Source organism: Parus major, chromosome 1 (assembly GCF_001522545.3).
Source record: "Parus major isolate Abel chromosome 1, Parus_major1.1, whole genome shotgun sequence".
Lineage (NCBI taxonomy): Eukaryota > Metazoa > Chordata > Aves > Passeriformes > Paridae > Parus > Parus major.
In genome coordinates, this window is record NC_031768.1 from 86,078,929 (window position 1) to 86,093,128 (window position 14,200).

Here is a 14,200-nt window from a genome sequence, read left to right on the forward strand (position 1 = left end):
CAGTAGAGGAAGAGACTTCACTGAGAACAGGAGCTTTTGGATGTGTGCTCTATTCTAGTTATATAGAAGGCAAAGTAAAAAGGACCATGAAGTAGAGAAGGGATTTTCTAGAGAGAACCAGGAGGAGGAAATTAGAACAGTCTTAAGTTCCCACACCAATGCAAATTCATCTGGATGGCTTTCAGCTTTCCAAGTTCCATGTTGAAGCACCATTTTCCTGGTAAATGGTCACCACAAAGTACCTCCCAAGATTTATACAAGAAACTCTCTCCTTTTCATTGTTTTTCTTAAAATAATTTCCTAAGATATCTTTCTTAAAGCAGTCTGTTTGCCCTGAAAAATCCATTATCAGTTGCCTACTCTTCAGGGACACCCAAACGATCTCTAGTGCGTCTTGCTTTTTTTTATGAAAACAAAAAGCCCTAGTTGTGTTTCATCATAACTTGGTTTTCACAGCTATTTAGTCTTTATCTTTGGTTCTTCCTTCTTATTCTGTTCTCCATCAGTTCCTCTTTGAAGAGGTGAGAAAGTTCATTCTATGGTATGAACAGAACAGTTTTGTTATCTTTAGTCCATTTCTTCCTTGCTGTTTCTACATTAAACCACACAAAGGGAACAAAATTGGTCCCAGTCATTTAGGTATGTAAGTGTTTTTTTTCTGAATTTTTTAAAGAGCTTTTTAAAGAGAAATGTTGCTTCATTTAGGAGTCTCTATCTTTCTCCCTGCTTTATCAAGTACTATTTAGTTTTTCTGTTTTTAAAGTTCGAAAGTAATTTATCAAAATCTTCTTAAGGCACTTGTTTGTTTTGAAGGTGCTAAGTCATCCCTCTCCTTTACTTTTAAGAGATACTGAGATACAAAGGTGTTCTTTGCTTCATATTCTTCTTAAGTCTTTAGTAGAAAATCACTACCAGGCTATTTCTGCTTGTATCACTGGACAGCCCAGTTGCTGTTTCAAAGATCTGCAAGTGGTTAGAGCTGTAGGTTTTAATTTTATTAATAAAATGCACTCATCTCATACTTCAGTCCAAAATATCCCCATGGCAAACTTGAAGCTGTCTAGGACAACCAAAGTAGGTACTTAGCTGTGGTGACTACATTGGTCCAAAGCACCTATTTACAAAAGCAAACAGACTTTGCTTGCCTTTGGGCCATGGTTTGAGAAACTGAAAGACAATAATGCTTTATTTTGGAGGTGGAGGTGTGGTGATGTACCTAATGTTGCTAGGAGATAAGTGCCAACCACTCACTGAGCTTTCTAGAAGAGAAAAGATCAGCATTTTCTTCTTCTTCAAGGTTTTGTTAGGCCTCATGTTACAGGACTTCTGCTTTGGAAGGCAGACCTGTCTTACTATCTTCTGCTGTGAACTATAGATTGAACAGGTTGTCTGGCTGCTGAGCACAGTTCCCTACTTCTGTAGGAAACATAGTGAGAGATTCAGGTTTTTGAAGGATTTGCAGAGTGGCTGTTCCTTGCATCATAGTTTTTGCAACAATTTTGTACTTACCCAAGCCATGTAGTGAATCTGTGGGGGCAAAACTGAGCTCTTGAGTTGCATCTGCCCATGAGTTTTCATCTCACCAGTTCTACTCTGTCAGAAGAGTCTTGTTTATTTGTTTTTATTATTAATGTTTACCTTGGCCAACAAAAAGACCTCTTTAACAGTTTTCTTGCAAGCATTTAATTTTCCTTTCTTAATTTTACTGTGTAGAGCTGGCTTTTGTCAAGCCAGTCAGTGTACCTCTGACATGGCTAGGACTGTTACCTGTTTTACAGGAATGCATGACTTGAAGTGCTCCTCTCAGACTGCTGCTGCCTTTGCTACAGTTCATGCTGTGTTCATAACTAGCTTACATCAAGGGTGAAGAAAGTTCATCTATCAGTGTAGCTGACAGCATATTGTGTGTGACAGCAGTTTGATTAACTAGCCAACATCTATTCAGTGGAACTGTGGGAAGCTTGGCTAATTAACTCTTGATTTTTAAAAAAATATGTTTTATTATTTATTATTTATTTGTTATTGCTTAGCTACCTAGACTTCAATGTGAGCACTTCAGTGGCTGAAATTGTTGTCATCTGTGCCACTGAGGAGCTAGGTTAGGTTGGGTGGATGCCTGCAAGTGCTTGCCAGGGACACTGATATCAGTAATGAGTTCATACAGCATTAGTTCACTTTAACAAAGGTGTATAGAAGTGATGTGTATGACCTCTTGAAGTGTCCATGTGCTGAAGCAGGCAAGTAAACAGACTGAAATCAACAGCAATGTTTCATTGTCTTACTTGATTCAGTGAAGAAGGCAAAGTGAAAATATTAATTTAAAAATCAACAACAATGGAATAATGGAAACATTTTAATTGACCATGTTTGGTGAATAATCATGATTTAAAAAAAATATAATTAATCTGTACTTCTTTTTTTTTGTTTGCAGCTGCATTGCCCACATTGGTGGGCTTTTAAACAGTGCAGATGACACTGTTCCATGTCTTTACTCCATGTGGTTGAAGGAAATCCTAGTCTCACTTTGCTAACTGTAGCACCCTTCTAAGATTGGGGTGGTGCTGTAGCAGGCTGGAAAGCTCCAGTATGAACTGGAGGAGGTCGGCTGCTTTTGGTGGCGTGGTTTTGACTTCAGCAGTTGTCCTTGAAGCAAAGGACTCTTTGTTGTACTAGAAGCAAAGGTGACACCAGTCAGAAAGCAAGGCTACTGGATGAGAGTTCATCAGGAAGGGTCTTGCTTAATTTCTAGTTTGGTTGCTGTAAACAGGTTATCAGGAGTTGTAGTGATAATGGGGGATCTAAATGCCAAGGGGTAGAAGCACTGGATTTCTCTGACTAGTATTTCTGATTTAATAGACACACAGCATTTGCTTTTACCCTTGTTTTCCCTTTAGTTTCTTAAAGTCCGTTTTAGTATTTTGCCTATTGCCATTATTTAAACTTGAGTCCAGATCAAATCAATATATTATGCCCTGGTGACCAGTGTTAAGACTTACTCCTTTTGTTCAGAAACAAGTGGAATTTGATATGCCTTTTCCTGGTTTTTTTTTTTTTTTTTAAATCTCCGCAAATCCCTCCTTTTTGTCCTCCTAAGCTAATTATATTTGTGATGGGAAGTGGGTCCAAAAGACAAAAAAAAGTAATTTTTTTTCTTCTTTACAGGTTTTGGTTTGTGACTTTTTCCTTGGTGTACATCCAGTTACCTCAGTAAGTAAGATGTCTGTGAAAAAATTCTTGAAATCATTAAGCCTTATCTTTAATACTGCTTATATTGACATTAAGGGAAGATGAGTTGGTCCAAGACTGAGGCCTTACAAAACCTTTTTGTAATCTGTTATTTTCTCGACACAAATGCTGAGAGAGTCCAGAGTACCATGGTTGTTGTTGGGATTGTCTCCAAGTGCTGCCATAAGTACCAAAGGAAATGGAACAGTGGAGGATAATAATCCTCTTCATTATATGCAAATATTCATCCTCTGTTTTCTCCCTGTCTTACCTGTGACATTTGTAGGGAAAGGAAGCAGGGAAGAATGAAATAAGGTTCCTACTGAGAGCACTTTCATTAGTCCATCTAAGTTTTATCCTTTTGTGCAAGAGTAGTTTTATAAACAGGCTTAGAAAAGTAGACTCATCTTGGAGGAACCCAGGGCTGCCCTGGGGTTAGGTGTCTTAGTACAGCTGCAGGCCCATTTGTATTTTTTTTGTATTTTTGCATTCCCTGTGTTCTTCATGGATTTAGCCTTGCCCAGGAGTGAGTGGAAGATGTGACACTGCTTACTTTTCATTAAGTTTCTGATACAGTAGAAGCAGTAACTTCTGGTCCTTTAGGGAAAACAAGGTGATCCACCTTTCTGCTGAGTGCCATGTGTTCTGCCAAAGGCTGCAAAGAGTGCAGTTTGATAAATCCAAGCAGTGAGAGCAACAGAGAGCTAATAGTCTACTCTTGTACTTGGCTTGCCAAGAACTGTTTCATACTTCTGTGCTGCTGTGTAAATCTCGTCATGACAGCTGCAGGCAAAGAATATCTACTGTTGTACATTTTGGGATGAGTGATGAGAGATTATGGTCTGTGAAGGGAAGGAATCTTATTGCAACTGGGAAAAGCTAAGAACATGTTAGGTGAGGCTATGAAAAAGGAATGCTGGAGCTTTCCTTTACTCTTGTGTAAATCATCATTAGAGGTGATGCTGCTCAGCGGCCCAGTCTTGGGGATACCGCAAAGATGCATTGACTTAGGGATGCTGTTTATTTAAAAGAGAACTGGAAAATATCCTGAGAGGGTTTTCAATGTCAAGGCAATAGTTCTGTTGTCTAAGTACTGTGGAAAATTTCACTTGTAGGACTTATGTGTTTCCAAGAGAAAAATCAGTGATAGAGGTATACAACTAGCTTAAAATCTGTACATTTGATATTGGACATGGTTGTGGTTTAACTCCAGGCAACAGCCAAGCCCCACACAGCTACTTGCACACTCCTCCACCAACGGGGCTGGGGAGAGAACTGTAAGGGTAAAAGCTGGAGAGCTCATGGGTTAAGCCACAAGCACAAGCAAAGCAAGGAATTAAGTCACTGCTTCCCATGGGCATGCAGGTGTTCAGCCATCTCCAGGGGAGCAGGGACCATCACATGTAATGGTGACTTGGGAAGACAAAAGCCATCTCTCCAATCTTCCTGTCCTTGTTCTTCTCCTTCTTTCTTCACTTAATACACTGAGCATGATGTTATATGATATGAAATATCCTTTTGGTCAGTTGGGGTCAGCTGTTCCAGCTGTGTCTCTTCCCAGTTTCCCACATGCTTCCAGTTTCCTTGCTGTGGCTATACAAGAAGCAGAAAAGGCCTTGGCTCTGTGCAAACCCTGCTCACCACCACCAAAACCATCTCTATATTATCAATCCTCTGTTCAGCACAAATCCAAAACACAGCCCCATACCAGTCACTGTGAAGAAAACTAACCCCAAAACCCCAAACCAGCACAGATGTGAATAGCTTTCTGATATTTCTGTTGCAAGACAAAGAATAAAAAGATAGGTGGGGGGTGTTAGGCATTGACACAGACAACATCTGTATTTGTAGTAAATGAGACACAATGTTACAGTTTGTAAGATAAAGAACCTATGAAATTTCATGCTGTAGAATTTAAGATTGTTATAAAGAGTATTGGCTTGGTCATAAAATGTCTCTCTGCAAGGCTGCTGTGTATTTACATCTTGCAATGATTTTTCTGATTACCTTTTGCATGTGTGCCACACTCTGAATCACACAGAATGGTGGTTTGTTGATTACTGTGTCCTGGGAGAGCTGGGTGATGGAGTACACTAGGGAAAAGATAGCTGGGGAAGACTGAAATGGTTGTTATTTGTTCCAGGAGTTTTCTTTCTGTTCATTCTTGTGCCACTTGAAATGATTGCTGTATTGTGAGCTCTTTCATCTTGTTTCCACACCTTGAAAATTTGATACTGCAGAAATTAATGTAACGTCATCTATAATGTTTAAGCTGCCTCATGTTATGAAAGTGAGAATTCCCACAGCAGTGTTAACACTGTCCCCAGAAGAGAAAACAAATCAAGTGAGTGTCTTAAGTTACACCATTGTGTAGCACTGGGCACTAGGATGTGCAGTTTGGCAAATATTTACATTTCAGATCTGGTCCAAGTCCATGGCAGTAACAAAATATCATGTGTTAATTATGCTAAATGATCATATTACACTGGTAAATGGGAATAGGCTTGATTCCCAGAATGCTGATCTGTGATTCACATCATCAAGGAGTACAAAAGAATTCACATCCCTTAGAGAGGGAAGATAAATAGGATATTTTGAACATTTTTCTTGCATGCATGGTAATATGCAATTTTCCCCTTTTCCATTATATTTCTGAAACCTGTTTCACAGCAAATTGAAAAATTAGTATACCATCTCAAATGGAGGTTTAGAAATTACCCCACCTTCTTTACCTTGCTTATCAGAGTTAGCTACTGGATTTCAGATATTTTGTATTAATTTAAGGATTTTCCCTTCAAAGTGGTCCATTTCTGCAAAGATAGGACCTGAACATGCTGAGCAGAATGGGAAACAGGCTTTTTGCTTTCTATGAAACGTATTCATGCGTATTAAGACGCTTGCCAGACTTGAATTTCTAGAATCTGAACAACAAATTCTTGTTAAAATAAAGGGATTGAATGCTTTGCTGATGTGTGGTATTGAAGTTGAGTGAAATGCTGCTACTCATCACTCAAAATTAAATACAGTGTATTACAAAAGCTATTGTAGGAAACTTCTCAGTAGAGATCTCAGACCCAGACTGAATAGTGAAGACAGTCTTCAGCTATATCTTAAAACCAGCACATGCTGTGGGGATTTTTAAATGTCTGGAAAACACTGTTGTGTAATGAAATAAAAAATGGCATGTGAGATGCTTTGTGATGGTTTGTTTTTGGCTGGCAGCCATTCTAGATAAGATGGACATTTTAACATATAGGATGTGTTGACTAATGGGTTTTAAATGCTTAAGGTGCTGTTGTATGGGAAGAAGTTGTCACTGTGCCTTACCCATTTGGTAGACTGTGAGGTCTCCTAGGGTGATCCTGGGTACCTCATTGGGGCAGGGCTGTTCTTCATTTGTGTGGTTTATTTTGGTTTGTGAGCAGGGTCATTGCTCTCAAGTTCTTCATACTGTGCCCAGCAGAGTGAGGCACAGAGGGGAGGACCTGGGACCTACTGAACAAATACAGGCTGTACAATTTAGTACAATTTAATCCAAAATGAGATCAGGTAAGAAGGGTGAGAAAGAGAAATATGAGAAGAGGTTTTGTTAACTTACACTGGCTGTCTTACAGTCATAGAAATAACTTGATGAACCCGTATTTGTAAAATGTTTGAAACGTGCTCAGATTTTCCACAGTTGGGCCAACATGTTGTTCATGTCTGATTTGAATGACTACATGGTATCAGTCTCTGTTCTTTGTCATAAGAAGAGCTTGCCTAATTAAATGGATAATGCTAGACTACATCTTCAGGAACATTATTAGAAGTTCTGCTAAGGTAGCCTGAGGAAAAGAAAGTTGCTGTGGGCAGTGGTCTTGGGATTGGCATTTGGCCAGGTCAGGGTAATTCCAGTTTCAGAGTCTCTGTTTTAAGCTGGATTTTGAGGCCTTGAGGCAAAATTGTAAATGTTCCTGTCCTGTAAGTTACTAAGTAATATGATACAGCTAAACTTTAATATGCCATAAAGTTAAATCTCCATGTATGAGAGCACCCCACTGGCAAAAGATAAATTAGTTATGGGGAAAGGAGAATCATTTGTCCCAGAGATGCTATTGAGTTAATCGCTGGTTCTTCTCAGGTTGCTTGAACCTGGAATATTTGTCCCCATCATTAATTAACATGTTTTATTATTATTTCTGCTCCCTTGTAATATCAGATTTGTGGCATTCTCCCATGGGTGGATTTTTATTTAAGTTTTTGAATATGGAGAAAGATTTTCACTTGGGTATTTAGTCACACATACAACCAAATCTCCTTGTGAATGATAGGGTGAGGCTGTCTCTTGTTTGTCCTGTGAGAGAAGGCATGGAGGAATGTGTTGGAACACAATTTTCTGCTCTTACTTAGCTTATTGTCCCTATTGCCTGTCAAAAGGGTCCCACAGAGCTGTGATCCCCAGCTGCCTTCCACAGAGCAGTTCATGGGCATGGCAGCACCTGAAAGAAACTGCAGGGTCCATCTCTCTGGGCTGAGCCAGTTTGTGGTACCCGTTTTGTTGTGTGCAACTGTTGTCTGCTTCCCTGTGATGGAATAAAAAAGCCTCATTTTAAATAGTGATATGTACATATTCCTGTGGTAGCCTATTGGACAGCTGTGAAATAAACTAAATTTCTTAAAGTAATAGTTTTTGTTTTTACTGTTATCAGACCATAAGCATTTTCTGCAGAGTCTCTGTATACTCAATTCAAATCCACTTTGATTTCTGATTTATTGGCTGCTGTATTTAAATTGTTGACCCAACTATTAATTTCTGCTTGGTGTATATCATACCTATGGAGCTGGGTTTCAGAGAGGCTGTGAATGGTTGGGTATATTTGTGTTAAGGAACCAAGGAACGGATCTTACCAGAGTAGCAAAGCTTTGATTGTCAGTGGATTCTTTCTTGCTTTTTTCTTCTTTTGCGTAAAATTATTGCTCTTGTAATCCCTGAACAATTTCTTTCAGTGTAGGAGAAAAATCTGTGGCTTCATAGGTGGGAATTTCGGGAGCTGCATTACTTTCCTTGCTAGTAGCCTGGAATCTGCCCCATCATTTACAAAGGGATACTGCTGTCACTCAGCAGAAGCATTTGTAGTATCACCGAGGTTAGAGATGCCAGTGAGGAAAAAACATTACACTTTCCAGCCAGCCCTCTGCAAAGCCAACATAAAATTTCTTCCTACTAATGTGTTTCTTGGCACTTTGGTTCAGCTGCTGCGGATTTTCCAGCAGCTGAGTGCCCCTCAGTCATGTAGGTTTCCCCCTAGCGTAGGCACACAAGTGTATTCCTGATACACTTGATACATCTTTTGCAGTGCATCATTATCGATTGTACAAGTCATTGCCAAGGTTTTTTCCAAGCCCATTTTCCAAGCCAAGTTCAGTGTTTCTGAAAAAAGAGTTGGGAATCCATGTATCAACAGTAGCTGTTAATCCTGGGTTTTTTTTCCCTTTTGTCAAGCTAATTAATCACTCTCCTGCTTTGTGTTCCTGCCTTGGCAGTACTGTGAGGCTGTCAGCTCGTGCTCAGCCCTGTGCTGTTCCTGACTGAACTGCGCTACTCAGCTGCTTTATCTTCGCCATCCTGCCAGTTCTTTCTCTGCCTGCCTCTGTATTGCCCTCAGGCTGACATGGAGATTAATTGACCTAGTATCGTAGGATGTTTCCTCTTTTGAAATCCTCTCTCCAGCAATGTTTAAGAAGGAAAAAGGGGGGAGTTAGGAAACAAATAGTTGGCTAGCTAGGATTTGATGTGCAACATCTAAGGACAGCTAACAGAAAGTGCATCATTAATGGGAAAACTATGGCATAAATGCATTATTGCTATACAGAGCACAAGATGTGAGAGATGGAAAGCCTTTTTCCTCAGTTTGCCTTCAGTAGTGAATTTCAGAGGCTCATGCACAGATCTCCTGAAGTAACTCATCAGGAAACTTATTTTTCTAAATGGTCTGTGTCAAGCAAATCCCAGAACCTTACCTGATTCAATTATTTGATTGAATTGAGAGTTGGTAAAACCTATTTGGGCCTTGATAAGGTACTCAGTAACAAAGACAGGTGATAAAGTCAGATGGAAATTGAAAGACACACAAACCGACAAGAGCCTGTCTGTCACATGGACTGGCAGGAGGTGAAGCTGCAAACATTTTGAAGTGGCTTACTTGATGCTATGCAAGATGGGTAAAATTTGAACCCAGGGTTGCTAGCATTTGGCCCATCTTTGTGTGTTTATTTTTGCCTTCAGTTCCAGGGGAGCACATTAGGTCAGGCTTGACTGTACATTGCTAGCAGTGCTGAGAGTGACGGGAGATGCTGTAGGCATGGAGAGTGAGCCATGCATGACTAAGAACAGAAATGGAATTCAGTGCCTGTGACTCTGAGCAGGACAGATAACACAGATTTATGTGGAGCAGTTGCAAAAGCAGAGACTCTTCCTTACAGAAAAATTATTAGAAAAATTAGTTTGAATTTGGGAAGAAAGTAAGCTTAAAGCACAATTACACTTTGCAAAGGGCTCTGTCTCTGAAATGAACGTGTCAACAGAGTGTTAACAGTGTAGTTATTTTGGATTGTTCTCAGCCTAAACAAGCTGAAAGGTGATGGATTTGTCACATAAAACTGCTGAAAATAGGTACATTAGTACCAATTACTCAGCAGAATTCATATCATAATGAGTATCTTTTTGTCAAAATAATTTCTGTAATCTTTTAAAAGTGTTCATGCAATTTAAGGTGAAAACAGAAAACAAGGTAGTTTTAGATGTCATGGTTTGATTTTAAAATGTGTTTTCCTTTTTAAAAGCATGTTTAAAAAAATCTAATGTCTACAATTAGTTTATCTTGCCTCAAGGGATTTAGTTTTAGCCTAAATAGTGTTTATGGATCTAATTTATGTTTGAGTGTCGTATGCTTCTTTGACAGCATTGCCAGCTTGTTTCTTACTTGCTTTTTGCACATCAAAAAGAATATAGAAACAGTCAGGAAGAAGTCAATGAAGGCTGTGTGTTGTGATGTGTATGTTTTGTTCAGTGCGTCAGGAAAACACACAAACGGTTTATGTCCAAAAAGGAGCAGGGGAGTCCTTCAGCTTTATTTGAATAAAGGGAGAGCCCACTGGGGCACACACCTGCAGGGTTTTCTCTCTAGAGGTTTCGGAGGGCTCAGCCTCTGATCCCAAGCTGCTGTCCACATGTTGCCCTCTTCCTCTCCCCACTGCTGAGGCACTGGGAAGGTGCGGCCTTCCTGAATGGCCTAGCACATATTCCCCCCTTGAACCTAGTGTTCTCCCCCAGAAGTTCAGCCTTGTGCAGACTCTTTTTTGTTTCAGGAGCTGTGCTCTCTGGGCTCTGCTGCCCAAAGTCAGTAAAGACATTTAAACCCATTTCAAAAACTTAGCACCCATACCTTCACCCATCAAACTGTTTGTGAATACATTAGCTTTCCTCTCAACGGTTTTGATGTTAAAATTTTTAATGGTTGCTATGCAATTTCAACTTACAGCTTTGTGAATAGTGTTGCTTGAAATATGCATCTTTAAACCTGTTTGTTTTTTGCTTGTGGCTTGTGATTTTAAGTTCTGTACCCCTACTGGAAAGTAAAGATTTGCCAAGAGCTGACTTTTCTCTGGGAGCCTCACACAGAAGTGTCAAGTGTGCTTTTTGTCCAGCCACATCTTGGTGTTCTTTGGGTCGTTCCAGAGACATGCAAGATGGGAGGAAGACTCTAGGAGTGAACTGAAAATTAATCATTTGCCATTTTTTAAAAGTATATCAGCATGCTATTAAAACTGGTATTCCTCCTTGTGATTTATTATTATAACATTGGTGCACAATTAAAGAAAAAAAAAGAATGTCTGGAAAGCCAGTGAGTATGTCTCTATAAAAGTACTAATTTTTACCTTTTGCATTTACTGACATTTGTATATATCTGGCTTTCAAAGCTGACAGCTGAAATAAAAATCTTGTCTGGGGGACAACATTGACCTTTGTTAAGATTTTTTTCTTGTCACAACTGTTTAGTGCTTTAGTCTTCAGTCTTTCATTTTTCTTTTTTTTTTTTTTTTTTAGAGTAGGGGGGTGGCTGGTTTGGGTTTTGTTTTGGTTTTTTTTGTCATTTGTTTTTGCTTTAAAGCTGCTCACAGTGCACCTTTTATTTGTTGGTGTGATACAGTACACACTGAAGCTGGCAAAGAGCTGGTGCCACAGAATGTACTTTTTTACTGTTTCCTGCTTTTGTATTTTCATGCGAGTGCTTCCTTTGATAGTAGCCCAGAACAATACATAGCCTAAACTCTAATTTTTTTATTTTAACAATTGTTACTTGTTCAGGAACAGTGCTGTACAGTTGGCTAGTACCAGTCATCCACAACTGGTGGATGAGGGTGCAGTTGAAGTAATCCAGCCAAGCTCAGACAAATTCCTGTTTGTTAAAGTGTCCTGAGCTACCCAACTTGAAATACATTAAATGAGGCTGATGAACCTTTGATGAATGAGAAGATGTGGAAGAATGTAGTTTGGACATGGAATTTTTCTCTTTTAAGGGAGGGTGTGTAAAGAGAGAGAAAAAGACTAATCTTCAGCATTCTTCTAGGTTAAAATACTGTAGTGACTTTGTCCGCTTTTTGTTCTCTGCACTCAGGTTAAATGAGGTTGCAGATATGTTTGTGTACCCTTGTTGCAAAATAACATCTGCTAATTTGCCTTAGTATCTTCTATTTACCTTATCATAATTCCATGGATACCTAACTGGAGCAAATATATGAAATACTTAAAATTGAAAATATATAATATTATTATGTATGCCATCCTATCTTTTAATTTACTAGTCTCACAAGATTCTTAAAAGAAGGGGAGGTTCAGTGAAACGCAAAGATGGAAAAGCCAAGAAAATTGTGTGATTAGTTTCCTGTATCATATCCTTATCATAGATTTTAGAAGTCATCATTAGGGTTGGTGGTGGGGGCTGTGAGTTTAGTACATTTTAAGCGGTTTGGGGTTGTAGTTAAGTAGTGAATACCAAATATAATACACAAGAATTCCTAATTGACGTGGGTTATTAAAACTTGGTTTCAGCTCTTAAGTCTGTTACCCACCTCTTAGGTTCAATTAGGGATTTCCAAATATGAACGAGTTTTCTTTTTACTGACTGCTGTGAGGTTCTTGTCCTGTTTGAGGACAGCACTCAGCATTTCAAGGCTGCACATGATGTAAGTTCTTCTTCAGTGCAGCACGCTCAGACTGTGTGTTGTGGTGCGTCTGCTCTGATCTGACCACGGCACCCACGAACAGGAAATCTGTGGGCACCAGTGAACATCTGGCACTGTAGGGGCATAGCTCATGACTGTGTCACCATGTCAAGGGAAGGTGGTCACATCTGATCAGGGGCATGCTTATTAGTCAGCAAAAATGGAGACATTTTCCTCCTGTTTCAGTACCTTCTGTTGTGAAACCATAGTGTTTTTTATGGTAGTGTTGGGAAAGAGAGAAAATAAACAGGCTGCAGGCCCCTGGGGAATTTTTCTGCCCACAGCTGTGGGACAGTTAACAAAGATGATGGGAAATTGGGTTAGATGAGTTTTTTTGTGAAAGTGGATGGATGCCAGACTAGATGCTGTATTAACTCAGAGATTCCCAAAGGATGGCACATGTTCTAGTTGTGGTATCTGAGCATGCCCATGCAGCAGAATTGTATTACCATGCTGAGAATGTGCATAGAGCAGCAGCACTGCCATAAAAGTATGTGGCTGACCAAACTGATTTTGAAACTTCTGTACTTGATGAGCTCTGGTCAGCTTTGGAGACCTTGACATTACCATCAAATATTTATAAACATCGTTCTATGTTTTAAAACTATATTTGTCTTTGTCTTCCTAGAGATCTAACTGGGCTCCAAAGATCCAGTGTGCTTACTGTGATGTAATGCCTTCTGCTGATACTGGTGTGAACAGCATTGAATTTTTTGACAGATTTCACAAAACTGCTGAACAAAAGTAGCTGTGTAATGTGGGTGACTGTATCTGTATGTGTAACTGAGAGTCATGGGAGCAACTTGAAGCCAAGTATTACATCAGACTCTGCATTCCAGGCAGTGATTTGGTTTGGCCCTGCTGGATTATTGCTGCTCTCAGAGTTTGTGTCAGCAAGTTTACTCATGATTGACATGAATCTTTAGTCCAGATTAATGGCAATAAGTAATAAGGCCCCATCATTGACTACCCCGTGATCAGATACTTGACGCTACAACTGGTAGTCTTCATGCCAGTGGTGGTTCTTACGGAGCAGACATGGTAAGGACAATGGCACTAGAGATGTGATACACAGGCCAGGGGTCACCATGTGTGTCATGGAAACTTTCCAAGGCTTCCAGCCTGATTAAAAGCCTCTGTCTATATGATCTTGTGCATTTTGGTACCCATATCAGTATGTTTGTACTGAGAGAGGCATATGGAGGGAGTGAGGACACTGTTTTAAATTTTCTTGAAATAAATGCTGCTAACTAAGCAGATAAGCTGTGGGTGGAGCAGCTCAAACATTCCTCAATTCTGCAAACATATGCCAGCACTCCTTGTGCATTGTATGGTGCAGGAAGCCCTGGAATAGGTATATGTCAAATGTTAAAAGTCATTTTAAATACCATTTTATGAAACTGCATTTATAAATTCAGTAGCTTCAGAGAAGTGAGCACACAACAATAAATAAATAAATATTGGAGTTTGTGATGTTAGTGTCAGAAAGGGCATTGAATCTATGATGCCTCAGACTCCCGTGTGCTTAGGTTTATAAGGTGATGCCACTTGCAGACTCATTCAGATTGGAGAGGGCCTCCAGCAGCCATCTAGCCCAGCTCCTACTCAAAGCAAGATCAGTGCTGACTTCAGACTAGGTTGCTTGGATGTTGTCCAGATAGTTCTTGAAAATGCGCATGGATGTAGATCCCACAGTCTCTCAGATACCTGT

General features: G+C 39.7%; 1 protein-coding gene across 7 annotated transcripts in view; it reads left to right on the plus strand.

Annotated features, from left to right (window-relative positions):
* TSPAN9 (tetraspanin 9) overlaps positions 1-14,200 on the plus strand; it is a 168,610-nt gene that overhangs the window by 6,599 nt on the left and 147,811 nt on the right. For 6 of the 7 annotated variants that reach the window (XM_019008150.2, XM_033516761.1, XM_015642874.1 and 3 more), the window contains exon 2: positions 3,163-3,207. The exons of the other annotated variant lie outside the window; for it this stretch is intronic. The gene's annotated coding sequence lies outside the window, so the exon portion shown is untranslated. The remainder of the gene's footprint in view (positions 1-3,162; positions 3,208-14,200) is intronic. 7 annotated transcript variants of the gene reach the window in all.